The following is a 17,066-nucleotide window of genomic DNA, read 5'->3' as shown; positions in this document are numbered from 1 at the left end:
TAAGGCATCCTGGAATAGTCGCTTTAATGTTGGAAGGACAGGTAGAAGGAAAAAATTGTGTAGGCAGGCCACGTTTGGAATATGTAAAACAAATTGTTACGGATGTAGGATGTAGAGGGTATACTGAAATGAAACGACTAGATAGGGAATCTTGGAGAGCTGCATCAAACCAGTCAAATGACTGAAGACAAAAAAAAAAACTTATTGTTTCTACCACATTGAGTTTCAGTGTTTTCCTCCATTCTTTTATGACTATCTAGGAAACAATTAAAAGTGATCAGAGTCAACGTAATCCGAGAATACCAAGAATGATGTATACATCCAAGAATACCTAGAAATAAAATCATTCATCAAAAGTAAAATTGTAAAAGCACATTAAGAAATTACTATTTCAACAACTGTTCAAAATGTCCTCCTTCATTGTTAACAGTACTCTGCTCATTTTAAAATTCCTTTGGTGGCTCTTTCACCGAATCTGGATTATTTCGTAGAATTTCAAATGCATTGAAAATTCTTGCCATCAATTCTTTTTGTAGTTATCTTTTCAGCATATACTATCGATTTCGTATGTCCACACGTATAATAGGCCATTGGAGTCAGATCAGGTAATCTAGGACCAATTAATTGGTCCTTCTCGCCTGATCCAGATGCTCCTAAATGTTACGTTCAAATAATTTCTAACTACTTCACAAAAATGTATAACAAACCCATAGTGTTGAAAAATAATTTCTTGCCTTGTTATTAGTGGAATGTCTTCTTAAAACTAGGGCAGGTTATTTTCTAAAAGAAAATACTAGTTTCCTGTAAGGCTACCATCAAAAATAAATGGTGCAATCATATGCTTATCAATAATGCCACACCAAACATTAACAGAAAACCTGTGTTGAAAACTGTATCTACTAGCACGTGGATTTTCAAAATTCCATTGATGTTTATTTTGAGAGTTATTAACTCCATCTCTTATAAATGTTACCTCATCAGGGAATAAAATAGAACATACTTAATGACAGTTTTCTTGAAGCCAATGACAATACTTTAGATGCAATGCAAAGTCGCCAAGCAGTAAATTTTGAACCTCCTGATAGTGGTACAGGTAAGAGATTTTCTTTAAGTATTCGCCATACTGTGCTATGTGGCAAACCAATGCAATTTGAAATTTGTCTAGTATTAAGTCCCGGGCTACATTGAACTTGCTATATCACGTTCTCCTTGTAAGCGACACGACATTGTTCTTGTCTTTCAACAGAATAAGAATGTGTAGGTAAAGAACCAGTTCTGCGTAAACAATGGAAAGCTGAAATTAAGGTTTTGATTTGGAACCCTTATATTAGGAAATCTTTTTTGATATTGCATTTTTGCAGCCAAGGAGTTACCATTGCAATAACCATAAATAAAAATTGTTAGCATATTCCTCATTTGAAAACTGAAATGAAATTTTGAGATCGCAGAACACAAAACACTCACCTTCACACACACTCCACAATTGTATACAACTTTTAAAAATGTACAAAACTACTCACATTCTGTAGACAAATTATGATTGTTTATCAGCTGTTAAAACCAGCTTATGAAATTAAAAATAACAAATTTACCTTCACAAAAAATCTACTTGGTTGGCTATAGTTGAATGAGTCGACTGATTCCCATACAAAATCCATCACAAAATCATATTTTTATAAAATAAAAAAATTATGTAATTAAACATACATATATATATATTTATACAAAATAAATTACAATTCAAAAATTATTTGATTACATATTTTTATATATATCTTTGAGATAAAAAAACCCAGGGTTGTTTTTTAATTTTTTTATTAGTATTGTTTAGAAATCTACAGTTAGTTATATTGTTAAATTTATAATTGTATTTTTAATTTTAAAAAAATGTTAATTGTATTTTAAATAAATTGTTAAAAAGGATATTTTTAAATGTTAGGTAATCTATTAAAAATAGCAAAGAAAACACAATAAAGTCCCTCCTCTTAAGCCAAAATATCATTGAGTTACAAGATTAAATATATTTATTATGTTTGTTCAACCCTTTATAGGTCCTTCGTACCTATTTGTACCACCAGACATTAGAGGTCATATTGTATACAAAATTATTTATAAATTAATTATTATTGTTAATTTAGATTGTATAAACGCCCTTTGGTACAGTCACATACCAGATTTTAATTTTCCCGCTTCTATGGTTACAGATCGCTGTTGACTTAAAAGCGGTTTGCGACTACAGCACCAGCGGTTTGTTGGAGGGAGAATCACGTCCGTTTTGTGGGACAGTTTTATTTTTGATTTTACGTCTACAATATCTTCTATTTTAACAAAGTAAGTTACTAGATGATAAGAAAAATAATATATTTTAATTATTGTGTATTACTTTTTAAGGATTCAAGACATTATTTTAATTACGGATGAATAAATATAGCATCATCAGATAACCTATAAATAAGGTATTGCTTACATGCGTTTGAAATGCAATTTACAGAAAGTACTAACAATTTGAGTGTTGTAAATTAGTTCCAAAGAATCCTTGAATATTCTAGTTTGAAGTGATATAAGCAAATATATGGAGTTTTTTGTTGAGAAGATGTTATAAAACTTAAATCATGAATCTGTACAAAACTTAGATTATGTTACTTCTTTTATGACTGTCAATAAAATCAGTGCTTCTGCGTTTTGCGATTACTGAAAGAATTTGTAGAAACTTAATAAAGTGGAACCTATATTGTAATATTCTTTTTTAATTTGATCTGATTCAGGTTTAAAAATTTATCATATTAAATTATATCCATAAATTAAATCATTACATGATGCTTATAGGCCTTCAAAAAATTGTACCTCTATTTTGTTCTTATTGTAAGTGAAATGTTACTAGCAACTGTTTATGTTAATAAAAAGCTATTTTATTTTATTTTAATATACAAAAATTCAAAATGTAATTTTGTAAAATATGAAATCAAAAATATACTACTTATTTCTTAATGAATGATGAAGTTTAAGGAGAGAAGCTTCTTGTAACAATACATGCCAATGAAGCTGATAAAAAGGAGGTTCAAGATGTGGGTTATAGCCTCTGGCACAACCAGTATTAACTATTATGTTATTTCATAATAATATACTGTACTTTCAAAAATTTGAATGTATTAAGAATTGAAATTATCTACGTCCCGATTTGTTTGAATTTGTAATGTTCAATTATATATAATTTTTTGTTTTTAATTAAATGTGAATGTATTCTTTTTTTGAAAGTATTATTTTTGATTATTATTATGTATTATTATTATGTAATTATTATTAATTATTATTATTATTATTAATATTATTTTTATGTATTATTTTTTAAATTTATCCATTAGGTTGAATGGATTACATTTATTACCAAATTACAGTTGATTGCAAACATATTTGAGGTGATGGGTTACTGCCTCTTTGACAATTTCTTTTCAAATATTGAAATGATTAAACAATTATTACAAAAAATATATTTATCTGCGCTACAATTAGACAGACTAGAAAACTATTCCCTAAAAATCTTGTAAAAGTTGATAGAAAAATGAAAATGGGTGGGATGTACTTTGCTATGTGGGGACATTGTGGTTTCAAAATGGAAAGACGGAGGAACAAAATTTGTATGTGTTTTTTGCACAATGCCTATGAGAAAAATCAAGTGTTATGTATAAACAAACAGGGAGTACGAGTCAACAGATATGTGGCTGACATTGATCAGTTTGTTCAGCTTCACTCCGCGTTTAATATAGGTTGGGTTGTAAATCTCATTGATGATGGATGAATCATTTATTTTAAAATCAGTTATTTTACTACTTTAATTTATCATAGCCCACCGAGCTGGTCTAGTGGTTAACTTGTTATTGCAAATCAGCTGATTTCAAAGTCGAGAATTCTAAGATTCAAATCCTAGTAACTTTTATATGGATTTGAATACTAGATTGTGGATACCAGTGTTTGGTGGTTAGGTCTCAATTAACCATACATCTTAGGAATGGTTGATGTGAGACTGTACCAGACTACAATACTTCATTTACATTCATACATGTCATCCTCATTCATCCTCTAAAGTAATACCTCAAAGTGGTTCCGAAAGCTAAATAGAAAAAGTGAGTGCCTATCTTTAATGTGATGTAAAATAAAACTGCAAGTGAAGATTTATAATGCTTACATGATTAATATAATGTGTCTGTAGTGAATGCAGAAGTTCTTTTATTGTTAAAAATAAGGTAACAGCAACAACATCTTAAAACTATTTAAACTCAAATGCAGCATTCCATGAAATGTTTTACCATTTATGGAGTCAAAAATTAAAACTTTCTTTTACAAAAAAAAAACTTTTCAATTATTTTATAAAAGAAATTAGATCATGAGGTTTTACATTGTTTTCCTATAATCTAATTAAATTTAAAATTATACTCACTTATGCCATCTAGATGTTGACTGTCTTCTTCTTAATCTGATCATTATTTGAACTCTTTTCAAATTGGCCTTTTCATCTTATATTTTGTTATACATTCATCATCACATGTTCAATTTTCTAAGCATCACTTTAGTGTGTTGTTCCAGCATTAGTTAGTTAAAATATCACAATTTTCTGTACCTAAAACACACTTGAAATACGCTGGAGAAAAATTAGTATAAAAATAGTAAAATAAATTAATACAAATTAACAAGTTATTAATATTTAAATTCTTTTGGAATCCATTTTTCCTTTTTTATTCTTTATCAGACTATTTTTTTCACCATCGATTAGTTAAAATATTACAATCATCTATTCCTGAAACAAACTTAAATTTTCTGAAACAAAATTAGTAAAAATATCAAGACGATTAATAGAAATACAGTTTGATGTACTTGAAATATATATATATACATAATAAATAAAACAGTACTTAGGGAAAATTCCCTTCAGGTTAACATGGCTTAACAGCATGCACTTAATCTAATCTTAAATAAATATAACAAAGCATTTTTAAAATGATATCTCACTTCATAATTGGTCCTACTGTGGATGGGGTATGGAACGCGAACGCGACTTAACATAATTAATTCTAACTTAAAATACACTAAACTGTAAAAAAAATACAACATATATAACATAATTAAAAAACAATTATAACCTACTGAGGGGTCTACTGGGGAAACACAATTTTTCCTTAATTCTAACATGCAAATTTACTCTAACATGCAGTTGTTTACAAAACAAAACAAAAATATATAATTACCTAAAAAAAACTTAATCCTACTGGGAAAGAAGCACCAGTTACAAAGTAAGTAGTCCTCCCTTTAATTGTTATTATAAAACTAATTAGTTAAGCCACATTAAGGCTGTTCACTCTTAACCTATGTAAGTAATCGTTGTCGTACCTGCAGCAAAAGATAAAAAGAACAATGTTAGTATTATATATGTACTCTTAGTAACAAAAATTTATTTATTTACTCGCATTAAGAAAAAAACACTATCTAATTCATAGCTGTTCTATAACAGTGTTATAATTCAGTTTTATGATTTAAAAGAGTGGATAGGAGTGACTTAAAAGAGCTTGTGTATCTATTTATTTATTGATCTAAGAAAACAAGACCATTTATCAAAAATACTTAATTAAAAAGAACATTGTTAATCGTTATAATAGAACTATTAGTTAAACTGTAACTTAACAGTTTAAGAAACTCATTATATAAAGAACTCAAACTAACTTATTGACAAAATTAGCAAGTAAATTTTCAGATAAAAGTTTACATTTGCTCACTAAATACTATCAGAGAGATTTATAAGCAGCCCATGAATGCCTAAGTAAATGTGGATTAGAATTAAATAATGTGCCAGAGCGGTGCATATAGTTAATGATATCTTTTCATACAGAAGGTGTGAGATATGCATCATAGGATAAATATGTTGACAACTTAGACAGTAATGTAGTAGTATGTTGTATGGTTTAACGTTTGCCAGAATGATGAATAAAAAAAATCAAATATTGCGTTCAGTTTATCATTTTCTAATTACACTAATAAACACAGTTTCATTAAATGAAAGTTTTATTGTTTTTGTGATTTAACTTTTTATGCTGAATTAAAAAAATGCAGTCAGGATTTTTCCATAATCTACATGTGATAACATATTTTGAAGTACATTTTTTATGTATTTTTAAATAATATATTTCTACATATTTTTAAGTGGAATTCGATGTATTTTTTTAGGGATAACTTACGTACATAAAAGAATATTTAAAATGATTTCTAATTGAGAGTGGATACAATTATAATATTATGTAGCCAACATCTGCAATTGTATGATTGATTCATGTACAGTAGGTTCTAACACGTCAGTACTGAGCAGAGTGATTCAATGAACACACCAATATTGTATAAAAATTCACTGTGTATGCACATACAGTGGTTTCATTCTGTTTTGTGATATACAGTTACTGTGTCAGGTTTGTTGGGTTAAGAGAATAAATTTGCCAAGAAATGCGTAATTGAGCCAAACTTCTGTTACAAGTGTGGGGATTCGATGCTTGAAGAACAACTATTAAGTTTGACTGCACTAATTAAAAAATGCTTTGAAGTAAATTCCGGCATTAAGGTTTGAGATCAAAGTTAGAATTGATCCCATCACATCTACTGTTCAACCTGTGTGAAACATCTCACTGTCTGGGCTAGGGATAATTAGCATATGAGTTTTACCATATCAATATGTGGCATGAACTACAAGATCATTGAACTATTATTTCTGTATTACAGAAACAAAAGAATAGCTAATATCCAAACGTACACCATCTGCTATTAGGAGAGTGCCTCGTGGCGAGGATTTAACTTTAGAAAATTAATCAGAATATGAGGTAGCCATTGAATTCTGACAAGAAGAGCAAGAAGGTCCTACTTTTGAAGCAGAATCCTCTTCCCATGAATCTTATTAGGTAATTCAAAGTGAATTATGACCTTGTTCAGGATTTGAATTTGTGAAAGGCTGGAAACTACTCCAAACTGATATGAAATATATTTCTTTCATTATTATCAGGAAGAGTTTCAAGATTGATATTCTGAAAAAAATAATTTAGTGTTTTGTAACAATATTTGTGCTGTGATGGATTCACTGCATAATGAACATAACTTTAAAGAAAGAAGATTGCTCATCGATTCTTTGAAAATTAGTTTAAAGATTGTCCTTTTGCACAACGGAAAAAAATTTTCTTCTGTGCCATTAGCAAATGCAACTAACATAAAAGAAAAATATGAAAATCCGATTAGAAAAAATTCAGTACAAGTACTAGTGAACTGCCGTTTACACAGAGGTAGCAGATTACAATTACCATTGAACTATATGTTGTAGTTTATTGCCTTTTTAATGGTTTGCAATTCAGCTGCATTAAATTTTGTTACTTTCTGTGCAAATGGGGCAGCAGGGGCAAAACAAATCATTATAAATAAGGAATTAATAACCAAAGCATGAAACATTTATGCCTTTTCATGTTAGGAACAGATATACTTAGAATTTGATCAAATACTGTATTGTATTTAATTGTGCTTATTCATTTAATATGTCATTTTGTGTTCTACTGAACACAATTCCTTACAGTGTGTATACAATATCAACACTATTTTCTATTTTGGTGGATTTATAACTCATATTTACGAGATGCTTGGAGAGTATTGAATATATTCCTACAGAGAGATTTTAGTTGTTCAGTTGTTGAGAATTTATTTGTATTTCTTAAAAACTATAAACAAAGTTCCAAGCAACTCACATTGTTATCAAGATGATTATGCGTATTATATGTAAAGTTAATTAATTGCCTGTATGATAAACAATTTGTTATTATTTATTTTATTTTTTTCTATTATTATTAAATTATTTTTATTATTCAGTTAAATCTGATATTCCAATTTTTTTATTTCGTATGTTAAACATTTTTTCTCTTAAGAAAAATATCGATGAAGCAATATATAATGGAGCTGCTTCCTGCTGTAGAGCTTTTAGTTTTTCATTAAGTCACTGATGTCTAGAGATTACCACAATTATTGCTGTAGAGTTTAAAAGGGTAATGCAGCAACAATGATATTCCTTTTTTATTTAGCTGTCAATTCTGCATTCTAATTTGAATAATACCTACATATTTATATTTTTCCATTTGGTCTTAAGTTTTGCTTGAAATTATATAAATTTGTCCAAAGTACAAGAGGAGAGATCATGCCAGAAATCAAGTTCAAGAAATTTGGACATAACAGATAGAACAGATTGTAGTTAGGAAGCAAGAAAATAATAAGCAAAGAAAATAAGCAAGAAGGAATCCGGTTGTATAAAACTTGCCATAAATAAAGAGCTTGATTATCTACAGCAATACATGTACGGAACAGAATAAAAACAAAAAGAAGCTTCATTATCACAACCGGAAACAAGTATGGAAGTGACAACTAATCTTCAGGTTCACAGTATCTTAATGGCTCTAATTTCTGCCATTCAGCCATGAAACAAGATCACCTAAGTTCATTTAGAGAACTGATACAAAGAGGTAAGAAGAAGAAGTACTAGACAAGAAAACAAATTTTTATGAGACACGCAAGGATGATTTTTCTTTTTTTTTGAAAATGAATGCCAATAAAAATACTATAAAAATACAAAATATGATTATATAAACTGGTTAAATCACAACCGATGAAGACTTTTCATTCACTCAGATTGATATTAAACTAAGAAAGCAGGATCGACCAAAGAAATTAGAAAAATAATACATGAATCGAGTGTAATAAACTATTTAAAGAAAGAAATGTTTTAGCGTATATCCTTTGTTGTAATCTACAGGTTGGATTCCAAATTTAAAAAGAAAATAAAATTATTGATAGATTTATTAGGAAGATTTGCCGATTGGCCATGCATTTTTAAAAAAAATAATGCCACAAAAATTAAAATAATAAATAATTTACTATCTGATGAGCAAAGGAAAGAAGACTGAATATTAAAATGGACATTTTTTAATAAAAATAAATAAAATAGTATTCTTTATCACGTCATTTTATGTTTATTGTTTTGAATCGAACAGAATAGAATTTTCATATTTTAATATTTAATTATGCTTATTGATAACTTTTCATACACTTTTTGTTCAATCTTAATAAATTTAAAAAAATGTCATAACTAAAAGATAAATTAATTAATTTGGTTCTTTATATTTTGAGTATTTTTTTATGAATACTTTTAATAATAATGATAAACACTAAAATATTTTTATAATAAAAAAATGTAACAACAAATTAATGAATGTTAAAAATTTTTGTTAAAAAATAAAAATTATTTAATTACTCATTTACATTAATAAATATTATTAATTTAATAATTATATATATATTCACACACGATTATCAGTGGCGGCTTGTAGCTAAAATTAGTGGGGGTGCTGCTCCAGAAAACGTTTTTCTGGGCCTTTTCAAGGTAGGATTAAACTTTTCTGTAAAATAACAGAACTGAAAAAAAATTTAATCAAATGGAATAGCTGGAAGCAGGGTAATAATTTATTTCTACACTTGTATCATATTCAAGAATATGGTACACAGTTTTTGAGCACATTGTGCTTAAAAACCGTATTCACTTTAATCGAATAAATAATAAAATGTCAATATTTTTTATTTTCATTTTTTTTCGCTAATATTTTTTAGTATCATTTGATAATAACTTATTAAAATATTCGCTTAAAAACACTACAGTGCAACGGTGCTTAATTTAAATTTCTATGTATACAGAAACAAATACATAATTTGTTTTTACTAATTATCTTCTCTTTCCAGCTTGTTTTTGGACAGATTTGGCAATCAAAGAGCCCTTGCTTTCCGCCATCTTCTGATAACTACTGAAAAAACAACTAAACCGCTTTCATATTCCTTCTACCGACTAAACTAGAAAAGGGAACGAACAAGGAATATTCCATACACTTGCGAAGTAAAAAAAAAAACTACCTTCTACCAGATGCCAGGGTCAGCACTGCGAGAGCAACAGTGCTCTCTCTCTCTCTCCCTCGCAGTCTTGTGTGCAGCTTCCTTTGTGTGTACGCACATAGGAAGATGGTGTTTGATCTGTGAAGCGCCACAGTTCCATACAAAGATTTTTGTATGAAAAAAAGATCATTTTCATAAACTGTGGGTGGGAGATAGCTATTGACATTAAGCTAAGGATTATATATTGTACAAGTTTAAAGAAAGAAGAACTCATTATATTAAATGCTTTCAATAATATGAAGTAGAAATAGGGGGTGCCCCACATTTCATTAATATGTAACTTTAATGTCATTTTTATTGATATAGTTTTGAAGTTTGCTTTGTTATTACAAAATGCAAATCTATGTAAACTGCAATCTAGTGGTAGAAATATATATATATATATATATATATATAGGTTACCCTAGTTGAATTTTAATTTTATAATTTTTACCGTAATCTTCTTTTGTATTATAATATACTTTTTTTTGTTTAGCTTATTGTTTTTCAGTTTTCAATACAAGCCAGTTTTGGTTAATTAATTCGTGTAGGATGTTTGTATATTTTTTAACTTCATCATTGTAATTTAAAATACAATATCTTTTATTAAAATGGGAATGCAAGGAAATCTCATTTTTACTTCCTTGTACAAAGTAAAGGAAATATTGTGATCATAAAAAATTTCGGTTTTAAGACTTTAACGGAAATATCCATTTTGACCATCCCTGGATCCATTTTGATTAGTTTTGGTGTGACATTGTATGTTTTTACATACATATGTATGTAAAATACATAACTCAAAACAATTAGCCATAGGATGTTGAAATTTTGGATTTACGATTGTTATAAGATCTAGTTGCGCACTACCCTTTTTGATTGCAATTGACTGGACCAAAAGTATCTAAAAAAGCCCAAAATACAAAAAATCTGGAGTTTGGGTATTTTCTTAACTGCAATAATAAGCTCTCATTTAGAGCTTTTCAATGATATGCCATAAGTGGTATTTACTTTCATCGGTTCCAGAGTTATAGCCAAATAAAATTTTAATTAATGAAATATTTGAATCTTACAAGGGGAAGGCACATCGGTTTAAATCCGACTTCATCTTTTGTTTTTTTTTTTTAATTTTTTTTCAATATATTGATTAAAAAAAAAAAAGTGTATGTAATTTAATATGCGTGCAAGGAAGTCATGTGATGTTCACTTAAGATTTTTTGTTTTAATAGGAAGACAAAAATAAACACAAAACAAATTTATAAATTGATTGATTTATAAATCAATCGGTCTGTAAAGTTTATTGTTACACAATGTAACATTTAATCTATACAAATCACCTCGATAAAGTTATACATTTCTCACTAAAGTACTTTTTTCATGAACTGCTTTGTATCCTAACCAGTATTATTTTTCAATAATTTAAATTTTTTTATAAATTAACAAAAAAAATTTTACATTCTAAATTTAGATTAGTCTGAAAAAATCGTGACGGAGGAAGTAGGAAGTTAAATCCTACTGGAAGAGAATTTGTTTGTCTTAACATATAGGTTGTTTAATATTTAAAATTTGGGATAACAGAATGGTAGAACACTGGTTTTCTAATCAAAGGATTACTAATTATTTCAAATAAAATTATTTATTAACCGCAGCTATGTGTACTTCCTGATTTTCAATCGCTATGTATTTCTTTGTGAGAAAAGTCTGAGTGCTGTCGAATGTAATCAAATAATATTTGGTCTTTTTTACTTGTCTGGTATGTTGGGGAACTTTATCTCCCAAAATTGCTGAATTTCTGGTGACATATAAGCAATAGAAATTTTGCTACCCATTTTAGATCTTACAAGATGTTCACGAAGTACAGCATCGTACTTTGTGATTAAGTGCAGCAATTCTAAAACGTTGCCTCGATTAACGCTGATATTGTTTACTCTGTGACCACCTTGTTTGGATTCACATGTTTTCTTCATACTTTTGCTTGATGTAAACATGGCCTATCATTTTCTATTTTTTATTAATGAACCAGCTGAGCTTAGGTATTGTTAAGAATTATTAACTATAATTTCACTTTTCTTTACAATGTCATTCAATTATGAATGAACAAAAATATTACATTGTAGTTTTTTTCACTACATTGAAACTGGGTTCGTAACTTATGTTAACACCTTTATTTACATAATATTAGTGTAATTTAGTTTTACTTTGTTTTTTGGCCATATTAGTTAATTGTAATCATTGTGGATAAAGTACAATTAAGACAAATAAAATAAATTAAGGCTTTCATTGCAAGAATTAGAACACTCAAAAAGATTTAACACATTCAAAAATTACAGTATTTACATATGGCACTAAGAGACGAAGCCTTAGCCATTATTAAAAATCTTCCAATAAACAATGAAAATTAAATCGCATTAGATTTATTGATAAAACAATTTGATAACAAATGTATGATTGCATATTATTTTAATACAGATCGCATTTTAAAAATATTTTTTAAAAGATAATCATTAGATCCTATTGACATTTCATTTGTCAACTCATTTGAGGCATTGAAACTCCCAGTTAACAAGGTTAGAATATAATACTGCCAGATTGTGGAACAAAAGATTATCAAATAAGGGGTTTTCAAAAAGTATTACAACTCAGTTCAGTATTGGAAATGTTAAAGGACAAGATTACAACAATGCATTTAAGTCTCATCGCAAACATCCTACTTCAAACATTAACAAGATTCATAAACAACATAATGTTATTATTCTAGATCTAACTTTAAGCATTGTTTATTTTGAAAGTTCAGTCATCAGTTACAAAAATGCTATAAGTTTTTCCAATGATGAATGAAGATACTTTTTAAAAAATAACTGTCTCATATGTTTTCACAGAGGTCATAGTAACAATCAGTGTTGCTCAAATAACTTATGTGATTTATGTGAACGACACTACACACTCGTTCATACTGATAAGATAAGTAATGATAAATTTAATAATAATGACTATTGTTTACAATTAAACAAAAATGTAATTTTGTATACTGCTGTATGTAATGTAGACAATGTTTTTGGTCATTCTTATTTGTGTAGTCTTGTTAGACTTAGGCATATACGTTTGTTTGCAAATTGGGATTTCAATTCAATAAACATTTGCCTATTTCAGGCATAAATAATGCATTAGTCAAATCTGATTATGGTGTGGTACTTCATTGCATTCACGATAAAAAAACGTTTCATTCAAGGTGTATTGTGCTGTTTTGCCAGACATAAACTAACCTTCCATTACATAGAGTTGAAACTTCTTATCTTAATCTACCTTATATTAACTAATATCGATATTTTAATTGAGCCCAATTTTATTTAGATATTATATTACCTTGTCCTAATTTATTCGAAATTTAAGATATCCTGTTATTCAAGAGAGATTTTCTTCCTCACACAAATGATTTAAATGTAAACCTCAAAAATGTATGCTTATAAACCCACATTTATAATAATGCTATTGTGAAATGAATAATGGATTTATTTATTGAACATTATTACAAAAAAATGACAAAACTACTAAAGTTATTAATAATTGAGTTTCAGATTAACGTAATTTTTCTTCCACATCATGTATAGCTAATTATTGGCTCCTTCCTGTAGTAAATAGGAATGAAATAAAATTAGCTGTATATGGCATTTTGGAAGAAACAGTTTCATTAATCTGAGACTGGTAGTCAAACTTTAAACCTAATATGGATTCAATTAAAAGTAAAACAAATGAATTTAGAGAATTAAAACTACATTCAGATTTTTAAAGGAAGACAAAATGGAAGAAGTTAATGAATAAATTTTTCTCCAAGGGAAGTAATTTCGTTAAATCATTTTAAAACAAATTTTAACTTTTCCCTTTTACTAAACAATTCAAAATTTATTTTTATTTGTTATTATAAGCTCAAGTTATGTCACTTGAACATTCTCCAAAATTCTACTTATCTTTTGATCTCAATATGTTTAATAAGTACTACAGGTTAATTAATTCTTCTTAACATTATATCTTCTCATATTTTTTATAGAAGATCGGTGCTTTGGCACCGTTGTTGTCTGTTACTACCTTGGGTTTCATGTTGTCCTTCCGTCTCTTCTATTTTGTTACCGTTTCATCTCTGTGTTTTGTTGAAAGCATTAACACATCCCTGTTATATTTCCATTTCAATATTTCTTTTTTTGTACCTGAACATTGGGGTATAGACTATATCACCTTTTTTCAATTTGATTTCTGTTAATTGTTTTGGATTTCTATTTTCATTAACCCTTAAGGTACTAACAAGATGTGTATAACAATCGAGTAACTGAGAAACCAACGATACACTTTTGTATCAACTGTCACAATAAAATGATCGTCCAGCATCAAGTAATGGTCCAGAAAGCTCCAACAAATATGTTTCTGGAACTGCTCTATTCTTTTCCAGCATATATAATGAGATTCCTTGTGAAGCCAAAGACAAGGAATTAATTTGGAATGTTTCATCCCATGCTGTTTTTTTTTTTGTTTGAACAGTATTGATGAAAGACAAGCCATACTCTGAAAGGCATTATTTTCTATTGATACACCTTTCTTAATGGGAAGCAAGTCGATGAGTTGTTGAACTTTGTACAGTGTGTCACCTTCTGATGCATTTCCATTATTTGAACCATGGAACATTCTCAAAAGAATCTGAAATCTCTTTACTAACATGGTTAGAATACAACAGACTTGCTTTATACTCACCATTGTATAAAGACCAATCCACAAAATATCCCAAAGAAATTTTCATTTTATTTGTACTGGTTGGATGAATCTTTTATTCTGCATAATGATTTGTCTCGTCGACTAATAAATTAAAAATGGCATCATTGATGAACAGTACATAAATAGCTTTCTTGGGAGTTGGTGCCTGTACCTTCACTATTATTTCATCATTAACTAATAGGGAAAAACTGGTCTTCACTGGAAGGTCCCCATAAGATATCATCTTGTATCTAAGTTATTAATGCGGTTAGGTTAGATTCAGTATCTCCATTGTTTTCATGTCCTAGAGCCTTGTTGAATACCTGGAGCGTTGGAGGCTCCAGTGATGCACACTTCATAACACTGAGATCAGAAATACAAGAAATCGGAGTATTGTTGCCGTTACTTATATCAGCTGAATTACTAGCAGAATCATACAAATTCATAGTTCCATCTTAACTTTCCTCAATCGCTTTCTATAAACCTCTGATTTTTGTCCTGTTATTTAGAACTGCTTTGTTAAATTCTGATTTGTATTCAGGGTTTTCATCAGAATCTGTGCTAAAATCAGCATTATCAGTAGAACCATTTAAAAATACATCATTCAATATACAAGAGATTCCAAATTGCACGGCAATCTCTGGAGAGATGATTCTATTGCCTAATATAAGAAAAAAAGTTCATATAAACATAAGTCAGAAAATGGTTAGTTAGCAAAAGCAAAACATTTAGCCCTGGATTCTGCTCCCTTTGTGAAATTAAACAGTTTCAATATTCTTGTGTGTAAATTGAGGGGTAAATTTGGTGCTTCCTTGTGGTGTTTCATCTAAGAAATTGAATAAAAATGGACCTCACTTAGTTTTTAAGAAAACCTTTCGGAGAGATGGGTTCGAGAAACAAGTTTTGCTTAAACCACAATAATTTTATTTTGTAAAAAATGCTAACGCTGAAGAAGCAGTATTGAATGTTGTGGAAGTATCTCCCACCTCAAGCACCAGAAGGTTGTAACATCGCTTTCATGTTTCACATCCAAGCGTGTGACATGAGCAATCAAGCAATAGCACCAATTATACCCTTAAAATGCAACATGTGTACAAGAGTTATTACCACTTGATTTTGATAAAATGGATGAAATTTTGTCAACGGTTGATTAGAAATTGTGAACATCATCCCAATTTCCTAAATAATATTCTAATTACTGATGAATCCTGTTTTACAAGAAATGTCATTGTAAATTATCATAATACTGTCACTTTGACAAAAAAAAATTCCCATCAGTCTGCTGCAAGTAATTTCCTATGCACGTTTATTTGGTTAATGTGTGCTGTGGTCTTGATGATAATTTCATAGGCCCCTTTTTTTATCACTAAGCTTCAAAGGAGTTTGGTACTTGCATTTTTTTAAGACAATACTAATGTAACTTTTGGAAGATATTTCACTTGCAGATAAGAGTGCAGATATGGTTTTTCAATGATGGCACAACTTTTAACGCACCGAGTTGGTCTAGTGGTGAACTCGTTTTCACAAATCAGCTGTTTTTAAAGTCGAGAGTTCTAAGATTCAAATCATAGTAAAGGCACTTTTCTACAAATTTGAGCACTAAATCATCGATATGGGTGTTATTTGGTGGTTGGGCTTCAATTAACCACACATCTCAGAAATGGTCGACCTGAGACTGTACAAGACTACACTTCATTTATATTCACACATATCAACCTCATTCATCCTCTCAAGTAATCGTAACTGTGGTTCCAGTGGCTAAACACAAAAAGGAAAAAAAAAGCGCACCTGCTCACTACTGTCGTGATGTGATGAATCATTTAAATAACACATTTAGTAAGCAATGGATTGGTCAAAACGGACCAGTAAAATTGGTTATCTTGATCTTCTGATCCCATGTCATCGGACTTTTTCTTTGGGGTTGGATGAAGTCGTTAGTCTATTCGCTTATGTTGGCATACAAGAATTGAAACATCGTATGGTAGTAGCTGCAGCTACTACTATTAGGAATAATAATGATGCTATTAGACATCCCCAGCTAGCACTGATTTGCTGAGCTGAAATATACATTGAACAGAATGGCGACCACATTGAGCAACTGCTTTGAAGAAATGTTTGTAGATTTATCAAGAACAGTTTTGATATTTGATAATTTTTAGAAAAAAACAAAAAGTATGTAATTTTTGTTTTTTAAAATGTATTACTTTCCCGTTTAGTGCTACAGCTGTAGGAGGGAAAGTATTGTAATGGTCAAATTTGGGCAATATGTTAACTATTAAAAAAAATATTCGCTAAAAATTTTTTTTTGAAATTGCTCCCTACCCCAAAAAATGCCCTAAATTAGTGGC

At 29.2% G+C, this 17,066-nt stretch overlaps 1 protein-coding gene across 4 annotated transcripts in view; it reads left to right on the top strand.

The window, feature by feature from the left end:
* The first annotated feature begins 2,243 nt into the window (after positions 1-2,243).
* LOC142320434 (uncharacterized) overlaps positions 2,244-17,066 on the top strand; it is a 72,934-nt gene continuing 58,111 nt past the window's right edge. For all 4 annotated transcript variants that reach the window (XM_075358190.1, XM_075358191.1, XM_075358189.1 and 1 more), the window contains exon 1: positions 2,244-2,331. The gene's annotated coding sequence lies outside the window, so the exon portion shown is untranslated. The remainder of the gene's footprint in view (positions 2,332-17,066) is intronic.

The sequence above is a fragment of the Lycorma delicatula genome, chromosome 2 (assembly GCF_047948215.1).
Source record: "Lycorma delicatula isolate Av1 chromosome 2, ASM4794821v1, whole genome shotgun sequence".
Lineage (NCBI taxonomy): Eukaryota > Metazoa > Arthropoda > Insecta > Hemiptera > Fulgoridae > Lycorma > Lycorma delicatula.
Note: the sequence above shows the minus strand (reverse complement) of the source record. Positions and strands in the feature narration are given on the sequence as shown.